This window comes from Hibiscus syriacus, unplaced genomic scaffold (genome assembly GCF_006381635.1).
Source record: "Hibiscus syriacus cultivar Baekdansim isolate YM2019G1 unplaced genomic scaffold, ASM638163v2 tig00111410_pilon, whole genome shotgun sequence".
Classification (NCBI taxonomy): Eukaryota; Viridiplantae; Streptophyta; class Magnoliopsida; order Malvales; family Malvaceae; genus Hibiscus; species Hibiscus syriacus.
Genome location: NW_024063087.1, coordinates 231,699 through 254,309, shown reverse-complemented (window position 1 = coordinate 254,309; position 22,611 = coordinate 231,699). Strand labels below are relative to the sequence as shown.

Below are 22,611 nucleotides of genomic sequence, written 5' to 3'. Positions count from 1 at the left end.
CTGAAATCATTAAAAAACGGTCAGTACAACTTTTTACTCGAAAATATAATCAAAAGTAAGTAATAAGGATCGAAATGTTACCTTAAAATTTAAACTTACCCTTTTCATTAAAAGGACAACTGGAAATTACCTTAGCATGACTCACTTACATGTGTCCCCAGCGGAGTCGCCAAGCTATCGCAACCGTATTTCGGTTGGGCCCCGGGATTGGGCTTCGACTTGAAAAATGTAGATTGGGAGTCACCACCGATCATTTATTTAAAAATAAATGGGTTGATCGGATACCCTATTTCTTACCTGATTTGCGTCTTACCAGAAATATGTCGGGCTCGGGAGTCGGTTACGGTCAAGAAAGGATTAGCACCCTTGAACCGCCCTTTCGGTACTACGTAATTTTCCGTTGTCTTAATTAAGAAAATTGTAATTTTAAATTAAAAGGTAAAATTTGATAATGAATTACTTACCTCTGATTAATTGACGAAAATACCCTTAAAAAGTCATAAGATGTCAGAGGGAAAAAATGAATAAATGAAAAAATGAAGAATAAAAATAAGTAAAACAAAAATAAAAGGAAAAATAAATAAATAAATAAATGAAATATTAATATATATATATATATATAAATGAGTAAAATAGAAAAGTAATAATCATAACAATAATAATAGTAATATGAAAATATAATATAATATAAAAAAAAACCAAAAACAAAAACAAATAAATATATAAACCAAATATAAAAGTATACATATAATGATAATTGGCTTATAAATAAACTATTTAAAACATACATATATATATGTATAATGATAAAGAAAAAAAAACTAAATAAAAATAATTACAATATATATACATATATATAGTAATAATACGCTTATAAGTAAAATATTTAAAAAAAAAGTATATATATATATATAAATAATAAATATAGTATTAAAAAATAACCAAATGAATATAAATAAAAAATATATATGTATAGATAATAATAATATATAGTGTAAAAAATCAATTGAAAATCATTTAAAAGAACATATGTATATATATTTATATAATGATAATGTAAATAATAAATAAATAAAAAATATCTATACAATAAATAAAAGGACTAATATAAAGAAAAATAAAGATTCGGGCCAAATTTGAAAGACAATTAACGTTGATATTACGCATTAGGGGGATAAAAAATGAACACGCCTCGGGGTAGATCTAGGTTCGAAACTTCGAAACCCCACCCATTTTTGGTCATCGGCGCAACCCACGTTTTGGGTTATTCGAACCAAATCTCAAAAAAATAACATGCACATGCGAGAAATGAATGAATAAAAAAAATGCTACCTTTTATTTCCTTTTCGAATCGTTTACAATAGCTTTGCCTTTGTATTTTCCGTGTTTTCCTCTGTATTTTGTCTGTAAATCGTCTCCTCCAATAGTGAGTTACAATGACTATTTATAGTGCTTGTGGATCCTATCTTTAGGAGTTTATATCATAGTAGAACTCTATCCTATTTTAAGGAGTTTGAATCCTAGCAAAATTCTATCATATTTTTAGGAGTTTGAATCCTAGTAGGACGAAAAGGTGTGTTGACAAAGGTCACCTAACGGCTTATCAGTTCAAGAGTGCCTGCATTATTGAGATCTAAGACATCCATCCATACTTCATTGATGTATTCATTTTCCAGAATGTTTGTCATGTATCGTTTGTTCCTTTTTCCTTATGAATAAAAATGATCATTTCTCTAAACCAATTCCTTTTAAAGCATCTTAGGTTGAATTTAAACCTAATGATTTATTCACGTCTGAAAAAGATAATTACATATTATTGTACAAAGATTTTTGAAAAGTACAGGTACTCGGAAGCCGATCAAGGCTCATGCACTATACTTGAGATGGTTGAGAAGTATTTCCCAAATCAAGGATAAAAAAATTAAATTTACACATCATATTTAAACATTTGAAGAATTCAAGATCGGGAATCAGAACATTAAGATTCCAGAATCAAGATTCCAGACAGGCAACCGGAGATCGAGATTTCTCTCCAGAACCCAAAATAACATATTTCACATATGCATTTTAGGTATACCTAATAGCATTGCATCCATAGCATAACATATATGCATAATTTTGCAGATTCTTGTTGAGTCAATTTCAACTTCACAGTGAATGATATTGAACTCGAAGTAATAAATTTACAAGATTGGATTTCAACTTCAGAACGAAGGATATCCAACTCAAAGCTCAACTTCACAACGAATGAGTCATCCACAATTTCAACTTCACAACGAATGATACCATGCCCAACGGATCAACTTAATTTTACGGTGAATAAGTCAGCTGCAACAACAAGGGTTTACTCCCCATCCAAGCATAGCGTAACTCAAAGACGAGAAGAGTTATCTGTCAACAAACACTATCGAGATTGATACCATTCAACTCGAAGACATATTCACCGTAAGGTAGCAACAAGGAACTACTTTCTGGTCGAGATTTTCATGCCCGGGTCTTTAAGTCGAGGAGAAGACCAAGGTCAAGAATGGCAACAATAAGCCACTTTTCGATTTTCCTACTATTTCAACTTCACAACGAATGATATCTTACCCAAAAGATTGACCCAACTTCACGATGAAGGAGTCATCTTAACACAGCAACACCGAAGTCTTCAAGTCAAGTTTCAGCTTCACGATGAAGTGTCTTAGGCTAGAAGACGATCCTGGAGCTATTTTTCAATTCTCTGAGTCCAGTTTCAACTCTACGACAAAGGATATCGCGCACATAATTTTTTGTTTCAACTCAACCTTACGACGAGGGAGTCATTTCGTGATCCAATGGGTTATGACAAATCCATCATGACATCGGATTTCAACTCTGCGACAGAGGGCATTCGATATGGACGAAATTTGTGTCTTTTAAATCTTTGCCCTATTTTTGTTACACGATAATGAGCAAAGAGGGGCAGCTGTAGACACGTCATTTCATCCCGATTTATGTGATATATCGCATGTGTTACATATTTATATCACCATATATATAATATTTATATATTATATTGAACATATATATATTTATTATTATCTATTTTGTTTGTTTACATGTTAAAGGTCCAATAACAGAACCAGGCCGGCCCAAAGCCATTTACAAGATGAAGTCAACAGTGGCCCAAACAGTAGGTGACCCACTACCCATCAGAAACCAAAAATCACTTGGGGCAACCCGAACCGTCCTGGATCTGAATAAGTTAGGGTTTTAAAACCCTAACCCTCACTTTGCTCTAGTCGCCCCCTTCCCTCCACAGCACCGTTACAGCCCGCCACGACCGCAACCAACATCAGTTTTCTCGGTGCAACAACACATTCGGTGACGTATGATATGAAAACACCCAACAAACATGAAGTTTAGTTCAAATAAGACTCAAAAATAAGATTTAAAAAATAGTAAATCCTAGGCTATAAAAGGATGTAACATCACACACGAAAATCACACAAATACACAAGAAAAATACGCAAAAAATAGTGAGAATCAGAACAAAGCTATTTGTAACTTTTGAAAGGAAATATCGAAATAAAAAGGTATTCTTTTTACTTTACCTTGTTCGGCCTTATATGTGCATGTGGTAGTTCGTGTTTGCTTATTGTATTTTTGACCCCAAAAAGCCCAAGAACGGGTGGTTGGCTGATGAACTTGGGGGGAGGGACCAAGATCTTTTCTCTCATATCTAGCCCTCCCCGAGGCTCGTTTTTAAAAACAAAATATATTTTTGAAATGAGGGAATCAAGGGCTTTTGAAAAAAATAATTTTTCTTATGTTTCTCCGTCGATGAACGGTGGCCGGCGAGGCGGCGTTGGTGGCCGGTTTCTGGGTTCATCAATAACCCAGGCGACTGTTCTTCATTTTGAAGAACAAAGGAGAGAAAACCGATTAGGGGGTGGTTTGTGTTTTGAAATGAGAAAATGATTTTTTTTTGCCAAAATATTGGCTTTTATAGCAACCCGCTAACTCAGCTTTAGACCCGCGTGTCAACCCGACCCGAGCATTAGGATTTGCGCGTTTTCATTTAAAAATGGGATAATTCCCATTTTGGTCCCTCGTCATTTTTAAAAGCCTATTTTGCCCCCCACACACTAAATGTTAATATTAAGTAATAGGAGAGGGAGGGGAAGGGGAGGAGGGGGACGAGAAGGGGCTAGGGGAAGGGGGCGGCTAGGGGGAAGGAGAGGAAAGGAACGAGAGGATTGGTATGGGGGTGGTGAGAAGGGGCGACTAGGACGGGAGAGAATGAGAGGGAGGGTGTTCTGAGGCGAAGGGATGAGTTTTTTTCTAAAAAATATTTTTGAAATATAATAGTTTTTTTGTAAAATAGAATCTTCAAAATTATCGGAATATAACACGTGTCACTTAATGGAAATTTTTAGCAACCATTACAACCAGGGCACTTAAAGTGGTAACGTTTGTAACACTAGACACCTGGATTGACCGAAAAATAGTATAGGCACCTAAATGGAGAAAATGGTATAGTTTGGGTACTTATTTTTACATTAAGCATATTTTTTTAAAGACAAGTGACCAAAACAAAATCAAAACGTAACATTAAGTGTGATTTAAAATAAATAATAGTTCAATGACCAAAACGGAAATTAAATAATAAGTGAGTGACTAAATAAATAATTTACCCTTTTTGGGAATGGGTGGGTCATGGCCTATGTTGGCCTAGGCCTGTGTACGCCCCTGCACGTCAAGTTTGAGCAGAGACGGACGTATGATTTTGTGTTATGGCGAATTTATAAAATTTTAGAAGAGAGCGAACTTATAAAATTTTAGGGGATGGAAATAGATTATCAATAAAAAGTACATAAAAAATTTAAAATATAAGAGAATTTAAAAATTTTAGAGAGAAGATTATCTTATATATCATCTCGGTTCATCCGTAAGCTTGAGCAGCTACTAAGCGCAGTAGAGAAATACAACGGAAGGACCAAACTACTAAAACAGCTTGGCAAAAGAAAAAATCGAGGCCCTAAATATCAACACCAACCTCAAGGGTGTAAACATGAGATGATAAATGCAAGGACCTTACTCCTACATCAACGTAATTTATTTTATTTACAATGTCAAATTTTGAACATTGAATGTCTTTTAACAAATTTGATATTGCTTAAACAATAGATAGTTTATCGATACTTGTTGCTTTAATATTAGAATAAAATAAAATTAAATATGATATTAGAAAAAAAATTATAAATCTTCAACAATACTAAAAAGACATAACACCTAGAAAAAACGTACACTCTAACTAACATGAGAATGCCACCAAAACAAACGAGACTCGTCCAATGTCCTACAATTTACCATAATGAAGATATATTGACTCTTACATCTCCGACAAACAATAATATAACTTGAAAGATACTATCAAGACTCCTCAGAAAAACTGAAACCCTACTACATTGGGACTTTTTTAGGACTATCACAGAAAATCAAGCAATCACCCCAAATCCGAAACAAACACAATACAATTGAAAAAAAATGGAAAACATCAATTTTTGAAGCTACAGTTTTAAGATAATTTGATCTGTCTACCTAGAAAGAAAAAAGGATCAAAGATGCAGGCAAAATGCAGTGATACAAACATTTTTCACATGCACGATCTCCACAATCTAGCTGTTTTACCAGAACAAACGATTCATAAATAGTAAATGCTTTTATTTGATTTTAAAAGAAACAAATTGATCTTGTTGCATAAAAAAGTTTAGTTGGTGGAGGAACCCACACTCTCACTCATACAAATTTTCCCTTAAACCAAACAGGTGAAAATGGAGTCAGGTCTTCTTTTATTTACCATAAATGAATGGCCAAAGAATAGAAGAAGAGCAGGATTTTACATGGCAGTCACCTTCAGTTACGTCACCCCATCAGCCAGCACCAGCAGCATATAATATTCTAATAATTAAGAGAGAGAAATGCCCAAAGCTTTCACCTTCAGTAAGGTTTTTTAGGGTCAGAGAAAACCAAAACTAGAAGAACCAAAGTGCCCCACCAACCCATAATTTCACCAGCCAAATTATAACATGGGAGGCCATCTGATTTTGTTTTCCTTTTTTATTATTCCTATAGGGTCTGACATTGAAGATCATGGGGTAAGGGACGTAGTCGAGATTAAATATTGACAGATGTTGAAATATTAAATTACTAAGGAAAATAAGATGACTTATTAGGTATTCATATTTAAAATTCAACACGAACCAATCGACTTTAGTAATTAAAAGATTGTTGTTTTTCTTGAGATCCTGAGTTTGAGCATAGCGTATGTAAGGATATGAGCGTTCATTGTCAAATGATTGAGAGTCTTTGTACAAATAATACATTGTATTCACTCCAGATTTATATATATATAAACAAAACTCAAAATTCACATGACAATAATTAATTTATCTAATATTTAAACTTACAATGACTTAAATTATTAATAGACCAAAAATTTGAGAACATAAGATTATCATTATTTAGTTCAGCCCGTACTCGATTAAATATTTAATAAATTCTTATATTTTTAATTTAAATATTTATTTTTATATAAACCAAAATACTAAATTTTTAACGGGCAGGCCCCTTTGAGCCCCAGAGCCCGCCCCTGGTCTAGTCAGTTTCCAAAATACCCTTTACCATTATTATTCATCACCCAGCTTTTTTTTTTCCCATGCAACGTGAAAATGGACGGTTAATGGAATCTCAAAGTGGACATCAACCATCCTTCTTTAGCCACTTTTCCATTACAGTTTCACCTAAGAAAATTATAGCTTGCTTTAGAGAGAGAGAGAGAGAGTTTTTTTTCTAATCCTGTTTTGGGTGATTGTTTTTGTGTCTATAAATGTCTATCTGCTAAACCAGAAAACTAGCACCTTTTTTTTCAACTCAAAACTGTTGTTGCTGCACTACTTCAACTATCTTCATCAAAAGAAGGAGAAGAGAAGATTTGGAGTTCAAGAACTTGGCCTTCTCATAGCTCAATCATCCCTTTCCAGGTTTGAGACCATAAGTTGTTCAACTTTATTCATCAAAGCTTGTTAATCCCTGAAGGTAGTTTAAACATTCTTGTCTGTAAATTTAAGCTGATGGAAAGGTTTTGGGGTTGGATTGTTGTTTCAGCTTCTGAGCCATGGAATTCCCTAACGTAGAACCGGAAAGCTCTTCCCAGAAAAAGATGGGAAGAGGCAAAATCGAGATTAAACGGATCGAGAACACCACCAATCGACAAGTTACCTTCTGTAAGCGACGCAATGGACTGCTGAAGAAGGCCTATGAATTATCTGTGCTATGTGATGCTGAGGTTGCTCTCGTAGTCTTCTCCAGCCGCGGCCGTCTCTATGAATATGCTAACAGCAGGTTTCCTTTCAACCCCTTTCTTTCTTTCTTCTGCAAATTTGTTGATTTTTTGTTTCATCCTAGTCCATTAAAGATGCCCTTTTTATCAACGTTTTGTCCTGCAACAGAAGCATATGCATTTCCAGTCCATTAAAGATGCCCTTTTGATCAACTTCTCTAAACCTTTTTGATTTTGAGATGTTCTTCCTTTGCTTGTTGATAGATATGCAGATGATGATATGATGCAATGGGTGCAAATATAGTAGTCTTTTAAAGAGCAATAAACTATGGTTGTAATGATATATATGGGTAGTTCTTACTCGTTTCTTTTTCTTTCTCCCTACCTCTCTCTCCACATATCATCTATCACACCTGCAAGAAAATTCTGCTTAAACACAACTGTGTCAAGCTCTCATTAGCCCACTCCTCACACTTCGATCAGATGACAGAGTTTAAGGTAATGATCTAATGGATGTGTGACAAATGAAAAAAACCAAATCATTCAAAGTTAGATTTTGAATTAGGGTTTTTTTCCCAGATTGGTTGTTTGACTCAATAAATCTAAAGCTGAGCTCAACCATAAAGAAAGGGTCAAATCAAATTGTAGGGTTTTTAAGAGAGTATCTAAAACAAATATCTTTAACAAATTATAAAAGAATCCTAGCTTTGGGTGCACAAGGCTAGGGTTTCCCTCTGTAAACACTTGGTTGTGTTTTCTTCTTTAATATTTTAATCCCAATAAATAATTTAATAGGTAGGCCTAGCATTATGATTAGGAAATGATGGAAGTGATGGAGAGAAACAAAGCAAGGGGTCCTCTCCATGCAGTTTCGCCTTGTGCTTGTGCTTCTGCTTCAATTCTCACTCTCATCATTTTATAGTTATCATACTTGACATTATCACTTTAAAAAAGAAACTATATTTTATGTTAATTTAGGATAGAGTTACACAAAAGATATTAGAGAGGGTTTAAGGGTTAGAGTTCAAGAATTTGTGGTCATTACATGGTGGGGAAAGACTAAAAATTCCTCCTAATTTAAGATTGAGAAATGATAGAAATAAATGAAATCTAAAATGTTATAATGTAACATTCTAAGATAGACGTAAAATATTATTTTTTTCTTTCATTTTTTGGTTACAATCAAAAGAATTGAACCAATCATATTAGATGATCTTGTGCTACAGTGACAGACACAACCAACCAAGCTCGACAAAATTAAGGAAACAGCAACCTTCATTGTTTCTCTATCAACACTGTTATTGCTTTTCTTTACTTTTGTTCTGCTGAGCTTTAGCCTTACCTTGCCATGTAGCTGCTAGTTTGTCTTTCTTTTCTCGTATCCCCATACACATATGGACCACAATCAACTATTTAAAAAATTTTAAATTATAAAAATTTTAATTTTAATTTTAATTTTTTATTTATAATCTGTTTTCGTCCCGAAAATTTTATAAATTGATCATTCTAAAATTTTATACAGATATTTCATTAAAATATCTATTTTTAAATATAAACTTAACCCCTTAGGTCGGAAGAAAATGTCATAAATCTCTTTCAAATCTATCTATTAAGTAAATTTTAAATAATAAAAAACTCTTCCCTTATCATTATTTAGCATGTATTTTTTTATTTCTCTTTATTCCTCTCTATTTTTAATTAAAAAATAAAAAATTAATTATTTTAAAACTATATTGATAAGAGCCCGGAGAAACTCTCATATTCAGCCATGACTGCCAGTAGATTGAATATTATCAAAAATCCCCCTATCAAGATGCCCGAAGAAGAAATATCTTTCCAAGAAGGTGATGTCACAATGGACAATTATGGAGATTTTCCAAAAATAAGCTTCTCTAGACGAATCCATGAATTGATTGATCGAAACATGAAACAAGTGGTTATCACGAGACTGCTGGGAAAGAAGATTGGTTATAAAGCGCTAATAAACAGAATACATGCTTTATGGAAGCCGATAGGTAATTTCAAATTAATAGATCTTGACAATGACTATTACCTAGTGAAATTTCAAAATCTTGAAGACTACACGAGAGTGCTTACCGATGGTCCATGGATGATATATAGGAGTTATTTGACAGTACAACCATGGTCGAGGAACTTTAATACATCTGAGAAACATCCCTCACAAGTCATTGCCTGGCTGCGTTTACCTGGTTTTCCCTACAGGTATTACAATACTGCATTAATCAGTACGATTGTGAATATGATAGGAAGAGTCATCAAAATTGACTACAATACTAAAGTTGGAGAAAGGGGAAAATTCGTTAGAATTACAGTTGTAATTGACCTGAATAAACCTCTTATTCCTTGTGTGGGAATAAATGATTTCATACAAAAAATTGAATATGAGGGGCTACAACAGATTTGCTTTAACTGTGGTACCTATGGGAACACAAAAGAAACCTGTCAAGCCAATCTTGAAGGAATTCAAAGAGATATCTCCAATGTTAATCACTATATTGAAGTTCAAACATATGAGGAAAATAGCAAAGACAATCATTTTGGACCTTGGATGGTTGTTCAGCCAAGAGGAAGAAACAACAGATACCAAAGAACCCAAAGTAGAAATAAAGATATTGAAGAATCATCTAAACAAGGTTCCAGATTTGCACCTCTGCAAGATGAATAGATGGAGGAAGAACCCAGGGTAAACACGAAAAATCAACAAATTATAAGTAAGGAACCTGAACTACAAGTCCCTACTACAAAAGCTAACACATAGAAGATCCAGATGGGAAGCAAAGCGGGCGATAGAGAAAGAACGAGAAACAAAGCCAGTTCTACACAAGCGGATGAAAATACGAACCAAACTCAGAAAAGAAGTGATCCCACCAATTTTGAAATTGACAAGATCAATTTAGTTGATGTGCCTATCACTGATAGAAGATTAACAGAGAATACAATTCATACAAAGGAAATATGTCTTAGTGGAATCCAAGTCTTGGCTAAAGAAGATGCCCGAATTAGTGAACACAATATAATTGTGGGAGATGGAAAACATATTACAATTTCCATTCAAGAAGGAGACAAAAATAGGAATACTACTTCTAGATGGAATTTCAACAAGAAGACTAGTCAAATTTCTCGCATTACCAAAAAAGGTCTCAAAGTCAGAAATTCAAAAACTAGTATAAATCCAAAGGTCCCTTACCTATCAGAATGGATTCAAGAAAACAATATGAATTCGGAAAACTTGGCTCCCCCTGATAATACCATGACTACAACTAGTCTTACTCAAATGGCGGAGCAAATGGAACAGAGTCAAAGCAAAGAATCTGAAGAAAAGAAAAAGGAGTTGTCCCAAAGTACCTACCCTCTATCTCAATGATTATGAAGATTTTGTTCTGGAATACCCAAGGGGTAGTTAAACCTTCTTTTAAAAGATACTTTAAAGATTGTGTGACTATTAACAAGCCTAATATCATTGCTTTGATGGAAACTCACACAAGTGGCAGAAAAGCAGACAATATCATTAAAAATATGGGTTATACTAACTCATTTAGAATTGAATCTCAAGGTCATAGTGGAGGAATCTGGATGCTTTAGGATGATTCAGTGGAGGTTAAGATTCTTAGAATTTCTAACCAATATGTGCATGCCTGTGTTAATCATATTAACAGCAACTACTGGAACTATATTACAGCAGTTTATGCCAGCCCCAACCCTAACATTCGTTGTAAATTATGGGATCTTCTAGAAAATCTCAAACCTTGCAACAATGAACCCTAGATTTTAGGTGGAGATTTCAACTGTATATTGAGATCTGATGAGAGAGTTGGTGGTTGCAACTGCTTCAGAGGAGGGAGTAAAAATTTTCAAGATTTCATTTTTAACAATGATTTGATTGAAGCTAATTTCCAAGGAGATAAGTTTACTTGGCGTCGTGGTAACCTTTGGGAAAGACTAGACAGATGCATTATGAATATGAAGTGGCTACAATTATATCCTGAAACTAGAGAACTCCACTTGGACCGAATTGGATTGGACCACTGCCCTATTTTACTGTACACAATGAATAGCCCCAAGGACAATAGAAAGAAACCTTTTAGATTTCTGGCTGCCTGGATGGGTCATCCTGATTTCGATCATTTTTTAAAAGAAGAGTGGGTTAAGAAAGATAACCTTATGGAGAGTCTCAATCATATCAAAGATAGCATCAAAGGTTGGAATAGTGAAACCTTCGGCATTATCAACCAGAAGAAGAAAAGAATTATGGCTAGACTAAAAGGTATTGATAAAGTTTTACGTTGTTATAATTCCACAAGATTGTCAACCTTAGAGACTGAACTTAAGACTGATATGGATACTATTCTTAGACAAGAAGAACTGCTTTGGGCTCAAAGGGCTAGATGTAAATGGATCAATTACGGTGATAAAAATACCAAATATTTCCACTCCTGTGTGATCACTAAGGGCATGAAAAAACTTATAACAGCTCTTAAACAAAAGCTGATAATTGGTGTGATGATCAGAATTTACTTAAAAACCATACCAGGAACTACTATAAAGAACTATTTACCAGGGATCCATCGATAAATCAATCATTGGAAAATCCTAGACCTTTCCCCAATCTGAATCGTGAACAGTGGAATTGGCTTGACAAACCTTTTGACAACATTGAGATCAAAGAAGCTTTATTCAGTATGAGCCCACTCAAAGCTCCAGGTATTAATGGGTTTCATGCGAGTTTTTTCCAGAGCAATTGGGACACTGTTGTAGAAAAGGTTTGCAATTTAGTTAAGTACTGCCTTAATGGAGGACAGATAGATGAAGCTATTAACAGAACTAGCCTTGTGTTATTACCTAAGGTGGATAATCCTGATAGAATTACTCAATTTAGACCCATAAGCCTATGTCAAGTGACCTACAAAATTATTACCAAAGTCATTGTGAACCACCTAAAACCTATCATTCCTAACATCATCTCTAATAGCCAAACGAGTTTCATTCCAGGCAGGTCTATTACTGACAATATTATTCTAGTTCAAGAAGTAATTCACTCCATGAAGAAAAAGAAAGGAAAAAAGGGTTGGTTGGCCATCAAGATTGACCTTGAAAAAGCTTATGATAGATTGGATTGGGATTTCATTAAGGACGACATCAAGAAAATGGGTCTGCCTAATAGGATTATTATAGCCATTATGAACTGCATTACATCCATGACAATCCAAATCAACTGGAATGGAGATCTTACCGAGCCTTTTAAACCGACTAGGGGGATCAGACAGGGAGACCCCCTATCGCCTTACCTCTTTGTCATCTGCATGGAAAGGCCGGCTCAAGAAATTATGTTATCAGTTGAACAAGGCAAATGTAAACCGATTAAGTTGTCTAGAAATGGTCCTAACATTTCTCACCTCTTTTTTGCAGATGATCTTATGCTCTTTGCTGAAGCTGACAAGACTCAAATCGATATTATTCAAAAAAAAACTCTCCATAAATTCTATAGCAGCTCGGGTCAAAAGGTTAACCTGCAGAAATCCAACATCTTTTATTCCAACAATATTATTTAACAGACCAGAAATTCCATAACCAATATGATTGACATCAAGGAAGTCAAGAACCTTGGGAATTATCTGGGAGTTCCATTACTGCACAACAGGATAAATAAAAGAACTTACAACAGCATCATCCAAAGAATTAAAGACAGACTTACAGGTTGGAAGGCTAAAACATTATCTCTAGCGGGAAGAATTATGCTTGCTAAATCAGTTCTCAACGCTATTCATGCATACACTATGCAGTCAATATTAATGCCTAAAGGAACATGTAAGGAGATTGAAAGGCTAACCAGAGATTTTATCTGGGGGAATTCTAATGAGAAGAAGGGTATTCATCTTGTGAACTGGGAGACACTCTGTAAACTGATCAAAGAAGGGGGTCAAGGATTGAAGAATTTGAGAAACAAAAATAAGGCATTCATTTTCAAACTTGCATACACACTTACTAATAGAATTGGCCTTTTATGGGTGCAGGTGTTGAGAAGCAAATACAGAATGAAAGAGACTCTACCTGAAAAGCTTGAGAAAAGAGGAGGATCATCTCTATGGAACAATATATGCTCACTTTGGCCAAAGTTTAAACAGAACATTTGCTGGAACATTGGAAACGGTAAACATGTTGAATTCTGGCATGATAGATGACTAGATAATAAAGACTCTCTATTCAATCTATTCAAACAACCAAGGGAAGTAGAGAACAACAAGTCCAAAGTCAAAGAATTGGTTAATCAAAATGGCAACTGGGACTGGAATATACTCACAAGACTACTCTCAGATCAAACCATCAGAAAACTAAAAGCAACACCTCCTCCAATCGATGAAGACCTTGCTGACACACCAGGTTGGATCCCCTCGGAGAACAGAGTCTTCTCAGTCAAATCTGCGTATAAGGAGTTAGAAAACAACAATTCAATAGAGGAAAAGATTTGGATCATCATTGCCAAACATAATAATATTCCCAGGATCAAAGCTTTTCTATGGCTTATTTGAAAAGATAAATTACTGACCAATCTGGAAAGAAAGCGTAGGCACATAACGACGGATGCAAGTTGCCCCATTTGCATCTATGCCGCAGAAGATTTAAACCATATGCTGAGACTCTGTCCGAGAAATCTGCAGATATGGGCGGAATTGATTAATACCCAGAAGCTGGGAAAATTCCTGAGTAGCAATATTAAGGAGTGGATTACCGAGAACCTTGAAGCAACCCAATCGCCTGCACCATCAATTGAAAGCTGGCCATCTTTCTTCAGCTCTGTAATCTGGAACATTTGGAAAAGAAGAAATCAAAAAATTTTCGACCCAGAAATGATCGAAAGAGAATCGATTATTCAACAAGCTAAAAGATTGAACCAAGATTTACAGAACCCAGGAGTCACTAAGTCTGGTAACCCCCAAAGCAAAAATAACAGCCGCTACAAATGGTAGAAGCCTACTAGAAACTACTGTAAAATAAATACAGACGGAACCAGAAATCAGAGAACTGGAGAAGCTATATGCGGGGGAGTTGCTAGAGACTACAATGGAAACTAGAGATGTGGATTTGGAAGAAAAATAGGGATGTGTTCAATTTTGGAAGCGGAATTGTGGGGTATCCACGAGGGTTTAAACATGGCTTGGATTAGGGGAGAAAATAAAGTGATTTTGGAATCCGATAACAAAGAAGCTATCAGTCTGATCAAAAACAAATCGATTGAACACAAAAAACTTACCATTCTGCAACACATAGAGAATCTCTTAAAGAAAAATTGGGAGATAGACTTGAAGCATATACCTAGAGAGGCAAACTGCGTCGCAGATTTCATCACCAAGCAGACATGGAAGTATCAGGAAGACATTATTTTTTTGGAAAACTCACCCAAGGAAGTTGAGGAGTTATTAAATTCTTATAGAACGGGCAGCTAGACGGCCCTTGTACCCTATTAAACCAATATATATATATATATAATTAAATTCTATTTGACTTCAAATAAAAATTAAGTATTTTAAACTTATTTTGGATTTAATTACATACCAACCTTCAAATAAAAAAATAGGGTGTACTGATAGAAAAAGAGGGGATTCAAACTAGGGGTGTTCAAAAAAATCAGGAACCGTTAACTGTAATTATTAACCGGTATAACTATTACATTTAATTGGTTAATTAACTTAACCGTTAATATTAAACGGTTTCGGTTAACCGAACCATGATGGTTAACAGTTAAGGTTGCGATTACATGTTTTGATTAACCGTTAAGAAATTAAATTTATAATTATATATTTCTAATTTATTAGATTTTTACACAAATAACTTAATATAATTTTCTACTATTTATAATATATATATATATATAATAAAATTTTTATACAAATAATTTAATATATATATATATATCATTTTTAATTTTTATTTCTTTGAAAATATAGAAATATTCTTACACTAATATAATTATGTGTTTATTGTTGGGTACTAAATTATTTGGAGATGTACATAATTACACTGCTGTAAATATGCATTAAGTGCTACACTTTTTTATTTTATTCACTTACATCGGTGTAAGTATGTGTTAAGTTATATATTTTTTTTTGTAGTATGAATTATGAAAAAAAATTGACAAATAATTGTAATAGGTTAACTGTATGTTAACCTATAATCGAATCGTTAATAATGGTTAACCGTTAGTGGTTAACCGTTTCTTAATGGTTAGGTTACGGTTAGAAAAATCTCATAATCGTTACAACGGTTAACCGACCGTTTAGGCTAAACGGTACGATTAACCGTCCATGAACTACCCTAATTCAAACTCAAGACTAATATTTAACTTAAACTTTGTCACTACCTCAAAATTAAACCAAATTAATTTTCCACTTCATTAACATCTTTGTAGAAGCTGAAAAGAAAATAAAATAAAAATCAAGCATTTAAGAATTCATTAAGTGACCTAAGTGGTAAAAGGAAAGGTTCTTCTCCTTAGAGATTTTGAATTCGAACAGTTATCTGCAGACTGTGTATGCATTGTCAATCAGTTAAGAAAGTTCTAAACAAATACTATCCTTATAATCTCACCTCATACTACTAAAAAAGCATTCAAATAGTCCATTGTGGTGCCATACTAACTACTTTCTTGTGATACATATATGCAATAAATGAAGAATGTGAAGTGATTATAAATGTTGACAGTGTAAGAGCAACAATTGAAAGACACAAGAAAGCATGTTAAGATGCAACAAACCCAGGATCTGTTGCTGAAGCCAACATTCAGGCAAGTTCTAATTTACCTTTTATATATATATATATATATATATATATATATATTGATTAAACCTTATATATGAATTACTAAAGTGATGATCTTCAACTACCCAAATTGCTCAGTTAATGGGTAATACATAGTTTTGTGTTTTCTCTCTGGTAAACTACTCGTTTAGTACCTAAATTATTAGTTTTGATCCGTTTTAGTATCTAAACTTTTAATTTTTTTTAAAATCATACCTAACGTTTAGTTTTTATTTCATTTTAATACCCCCGTTAAAAACTTAACGTCAAATTTTGGAAAAAAATAAAAAATTTAGATATTAAAACAGACTAAAACTAATAGATTAGATACTAAACGTGTAGTTTACCATTTTCTCTCCCACTGTCTTAAAGCAGCCTCCATGATTCATTTCTATGCCTTCAACTTACTTACAGCTAGGAAATAAAAGAAAACGAATTTCATTTTTACCAGTTAGCAACTCAAAATTTCAGAAATGAATTTATTTATTGGTGTAAAAATTAAATACTATTGATATATTTTATAAATATATATATATATATATATATATACATGCATATTTCTCATACATATATGTATTTTATTCTATTTAAAACCGTTGTCCTTTTATAATTATTGTTTACCCGATGATATTTTGGATTTATTTAAAGAAAGCATGAACCAAGCGACCTAAGTAGTTAAATAATTGATGTTATTTTTTGATGTTTCGGGTTCAAGCATAATATATAGGGGTATGAGCTTTAAATGTCAAATGGTTGAGTCTTTGGACAAATATAACTTTGTGTTTGCCCCAAACTAATAAAAGAAATTATCTAAAGAAAATAATTACAAATAATTTATATCGTCTTAAAATACATTAATTTTAAATTTCATGAAAATTTGAAAATTTTATTTTTTTAGATAATAAAATTTCCCAACTCGGGTTTAAACTTTAATATCTTAATATATATTTTTTAAATTATTGTTTGAAACTATATTCAATTCCTCAATATATATATATATAGTCTCAATTTTATACAAGAAGTTATATATAATAATAATAATAATAATAATAATAATAATAATAATAATAAAATTAGCCCTTAAATATTCACTGTTTTTAATTTTACCCTCATTTTTTTACAATATCAATTTTATTGTTTCAAAAATTTTCAAATAATAATTTTAATTCTTACATAACAATAAAGTTAGTTACAATGTTTCATTACTTTTTCAGTTTTGTCCTTCAATTTATTTATAATGTTACTTTCATTATTTTCAAAATTTTTAAGTCAGTCAGTCCTTAATGTTTCAAGATATAATAGTAAAAGTAATCCTTAATATTTTAATTTCATTCTTAATTAAATCACAATGTCAATTTCAGATCTTAGGTATACTTTTAGGTTGCTTGTTTTAGAATCCTTCTGGATCAATTTCTCAGCAATCATAGTGAAAATCGCGTATTAAATTGGACAGTCCAGATTAACTCGGTGTTCAGTCAGTCAATTCATAACAAATATTAAATTGAACTCCCTAAATAGTGAAGAATCTAGAAATTTAAAAATAGCATCTAAAATTCAATATTTTTTAAAAAAACAATTATGCAAATATTTTTTTAAAAAACAATTATGCAAATTTTTTTATTTTTTCTCATCCCTTAATAAATTGAACTAAATTTAATATTTTTACCCAAAATAATAAGAATGCATAAGCTATCTTTGGGGGCTTAATGCATCCACCATGTTCTTGAAGGACAATTTCATAAGATCTGCAAGAAAGATTTTACCTTAAATCTTTAACGGACACCTTTTGAACACTTTATTTATTAGAACTGATTCTTCCGGCAGACTCAACAAAATAACATCATTACCAATACTCTCTATCCTAATTAATAGACTATCAGGCTTAAGGTGAAGACAAAGCAAACTTGCTTCAAGGAATATCTACAATGCAATGACGACGAAGAAAGATCGAGAGCTAAACAAAGATACAAGGAGGGGAAGCGGGAAGCCAAGAAAACGGTTGCTAAAGCAAAGGATAAGGCATACGAGAAAATGTACAAGAGATTAGACACCAAGGAAGGACAAAACTGCATCTTTAGGCTAGCAAAATCTAGGGAGAATAGGAAAAAGGATATATGTAGCATTAGGTTTATTAAGGACAATAATGGTGTTCTTTTAGTGAAAGATCATGATATTAAGAGGGTTTGGGGTAGTTACTTATTTGGCTTATTTAATGACGGTGCCTCTCCCTGTAGAGATAGTACCGTTGATGGGTCAGCTGACCATCTTACTACGGCCAATGAATGCCCTACAACTAGGATTGGGTTTAAGGAAGTCAAAATGGCTCTTAGAAAGATGGGGAGGGATAAAGCTGTCGATCCAGATCAAATTCCTATCACTGTGTGGTTGGCCCTAGGAGAAGAGGGAGTTAAGTGGTTGACCAACATCTTTAATATTATTTTAGAGACTGCCAAGATGCCAGAGGAGTGAAGAGAGTCTACGGTGATACCAATCTATAAGAATAAAGGAGATCCCCAACGTTGTAGTAACTACAGAGGTATTAAACTACTCAGCCATACCATGAAGCTATGGGAAAGGGTGATAGAGGCTAGGTTGAGACAGGTTACTAGGGTTTCGGAAAACCAATTTGGCTTTATGCCAGGCAGGTCTACTATGGAGACGATTCATCTACTTCGACGGCTTATGGATAAATATAGGGAAAAAATAGAGATCTTCATATGGCGGTCATTGACCTTGAGAAGGCGTATGATAGCGTTCCCCGCGATACAATCTGGAAGACCTTGGAAACGATACGGATCCCAACTGCTTATATCTAGGCGATTCGTGATATGTACTGCAGATCTACTATATACGTCAGAACTACAGTTGGAGACACCAAGGCATTCCCGGTGGAAATCAGACTCCACCAGGGGTCGGCTCTTAGCCCTTACATCTTCGCCTTGATTATGGACGACATCTATTATGTAACACCAGACGGTGTTCCATGGTGTATGCTTTTCGCTGACGACATTGTCCTAGTTGCTGAAACAAGAACTGAGCTAAATAGTAGACTAGCTACTTGGAAGACTGCTTTGGAAGAAAAAGGTCTAAGGATCAATATTGCAAAGACAAAGTATTTATGTTCAAACTTCAGTGGGAACCAAAATGATTAAGATGTAGAGGTATGTATAGAAGGACACGTTCTCCCCTCAAAGGATTGTTTCAAGTATATAGGGTCTATGATATATAAAGATGAGGGTGTGGATGATGACGTTACACACCGTATAAATACGGGATGGCTAAAGTGAAGGGCTGCTATCGGAGTTTTGTGTGACAAGAAAGTGGCTCTAAAACTTAAGGGAAAATTTTATAGAATGGCAATAAGACCAACGCTATTGTATGGATCAGAATGTTGGGCAATCAAGAAGGATCACGTAAGGAGGATGGATGCCGCAGAAATGAGAATGCTTCGATGGGCATGTGGTAGGACTCTGTAGGACATGACACCAAACTCTGCTATTAGGATGTCCTTAGGGGTGGTGCATGTATCCAAAAAATTGAGGGAGGGAAGACTACGGTGGTTTGGGCATGTCCTTAGGCGACAACCGTCGGATGCGGTTAGGAGGGTAGATTCGATTACAGTCAATGGTGCCAGAAGGAGAGGACGACCAAGGCGGAAGTGGGAAGACAACTTGAGATCTGATTTGAAGGATTTAGCCCTTACCGAGGACATGACCTCTGATAGGAAAGTATGGAGACTTAAGACCAGGGTAGCCGAGTAGTGCGGGTTACATCCATAGGGGGTATCACCTCTATCTTCTTTTAATGCCTTTGTAGAAATTTCAATGACTTCTACTTTTTATATGTTTCTGTCATTGGAATTTTTGAAGGTTTAGAACTAGGGTAGCGGAGAAATGTTACCTTAGTTTAGGTTTTAACCCATTTGACTTTATTCTTTCTCGTTGCTTGCTATCGTTAACTTCTGTGTATCATTCTCTTCAAGTTTCCTCTTTTTAATTTTAGTCGGGTCTTACGTTTCTGTCTATATGCAGAGCCTTTTTACGCAAGGATTTATTTGCAGGGATTACATCCCATTACAGACGCGCATATGTAGACTGCATATGAAGGTTGTTTCAACTATGTATTTATTTATTTATTTATTTATTTATTTATTTATACATGCATTGCATTTTACCTTTATTTTCAATTTTCTGACTGTCGGAGGTCTTTCATGGAAGTTGCTCTCAACTTGGCATTGGGGGTAGCCTACTACCCTACCTCCCCCTTATCCCATTGCATATGGGAATAGGGTTTTGTTATTGTTGTTGTTGACTTTATCATTAATAAAATATTTATGCCGAGGAAAAAAACATTACTAGCAAATAGGAGTGTGTGGAACTAATATCAATAAGAGCAAAGTCGGGTATAAAGTGAATCATAAATGTATATGTTCGTACAATAAATATTTTATTTTATTAATAAATCTTCATACACTAGATATAAAATGATTTGCAAAGGAATCAATACAATAACCACATGTAAATCAAACCAATGAAACGCAAATACAACTCGAACATTTTTCTTTACTACAGCGACTATAACCCATTAACATATTATTGATCATCTCTCAAATAAAACCTGAAAAAATATTATATCTCAGACAAATATTATCATCCTAAGAAAAATAAACCACCACAAGTGGACTTTCTCAACAATCTTGTCCCTATCTTCTAGGTTTCTTAGTATCCAAAAAATGAGAAATAATTACAACCTTTTATTTAGGGTAAGTACGTGTTCAGTCTTAAATCTATATTTTAATCAGTTATCTATTTTATTGATTGTATCTATCGTGAGATTTTATTTGTGTCCACTCTCGTATAAAATTGTATTGTTAATATATATATGTACACCCTTAAAAATATTTTTGAATCATAATTAACTCTGATCCTATATATAAAAAAAATTGAACTCAGTTCTACCAGCAAGAAGCCACCAAACTCCGACGACAAATTCTTGATGCTCAGAACATGAACAGGTAAGCATCATCAATTAATTCCTCTTCTTCTTCATAAGCTCTATAAATGATGGGTGTAATTTGTTGCAGGCATATCCTAGGTGAGGCTCCTAGCTCTTTGACCTTTAAGGAACTCAAGAACCTGGAAGGCAGACTAGAGAAAGGCATTTGTAGAATTAGATCCAAAAAGGTTCATTTTTCTCTTAATTTCTTTTAATTATTTTACTGAATAAAATTGGCTGATTCACTCACCATATTCTTTAACTCTATCAGAACGAATTACTGTTCGCAGAAATAGGATTCATGCAAAAGAGGGTTTTCATCCCCACTTTTATATTTTATGTTATCTATATATGTGTTAGTTAACTCATAAACCTTGTATGTATCTGGTTTGCAGCACTCTAAAACTCAACAAAAATATAAGATTTATTGATATTATCTATAGGTTGCTTGTGGTGCATATGGTTATGGTTAAATCAAAATCCTCTTTCGTAATTGGCTTGTATTTTGTAGGAAGTTGAACTGCAGAATGACAACATGTACCTGCGAGCAAAGGTAAGCCTGTGTCTGTCTACTATCAAACATAGATGAGAGGAGTTGGATCATGTTCATAATCATGATCACCTTCATCATCATAGATGTTCATATATGTTGGATGGCATACCTATGTATGCATGCATGCAGATAGCTGAAAATGAAAGAGCGCAAGAACAATCCAACCAGCTGATGCAAGATTCCTACAATCGCAACTTTCTGCCACTAAACCTGGTGGAACCCAGTAATGGTTACTCCAACCAAGACCAAACTGCTCTTCAACTTGTATAACCTACCTTCTCCCTTCCATCCCCAATTCAAGGTTAGAAACAGTTTATCATAATATGCAAATGCTTCCAATTAAGCACTTAGTGCATGCATGTAATCACAAAGGAAATGATATGTATGGTGAAAACTACAACTTTAAGTTGGATTATATTTGCAATAAACAATGATAAATATTTTCAGGAAACAGTCTACCCTTTGGAACCATACCGTGCCATTTAATGCATATAAATTAAGTTGAAAAAAGGCTATACTAAGTGCTATTTAACCATTAACTTTGAAGAATTATTTATCGTAATGTGTAGGGTGATTTCCTCCAGTTCTTAAAATATTGTTCATATTTTGATACATATTTCTTTCTGATTATTTGTTTCCATTTTGGTGCAGCACATGCAAGCAGAAGCCTCTAATGGTTCGACCAACTTCATCTATACGTATTTATATACTAGTTTATAAAGAGTTGAACACTTACTGTTGGTAATGATGTAAGGAACTTAGGATTTCTTTTAACTGTTTTATTTTTTATTTGTGTTATAAACTTCTTAATTGAAACTCTTGATATATAGAACATGGTTGATTTTTCACCCCCTTCTCTGGTTAAGAACAAGGATGGTCCGGGGTGGGTGGAACAATTGTCCCTTGAAATTTAAAATTATCATATATTTTAGATTTTTCT

The 22,611-nt window shown here is 33.9% G+C and overlaps 2 long non-coding RNA genes and 1 pseudogene across 2 annotated transcripts; 1 reads left to right on the top strand and 2 right to left on the bottom strand.

Moving 5' to 3' along the window:
- The first annotated feature begins 6,938 nt into the window (after positions 1–6,938).
- Positions 6,939–22,367, top strand: LOC120162910 (annotated as a pseudogene).
- On the bottom strand, positions 7,254–13,266 carry LOC120162937. The gene is made up of 7 exons (XR_005519595.1): positions 13,158–13,266; positions 12,931–12,957; positions 12,724–12,837; positions 12,561–12,626; positions 9,654–9,748; positions 9,407–9,526; positions 7,254–7,469 (listed from the first exon to the last, which is right to left on the bottom strand). It is a non-coding gene; the product is annotated as an uncharacterized LOC120162937 (long non-coding RNA).
- Positions 13,614–14,467, bottom strand: LOC120162939. Its single transcript, XR_005519596.1, has 3 exons — positions 14,058–14,467; positions 13,875–13,980; positions 13,614–13,747 (listed from the first exon to the last, which is right to left on the bottom strand). It is a non-coding gene; the product is annotated as an uncharacterized LOC120162939 (long non-coding RNA).
- Positions 22,368–22,611: the final 244 nt, after the last annotated feature.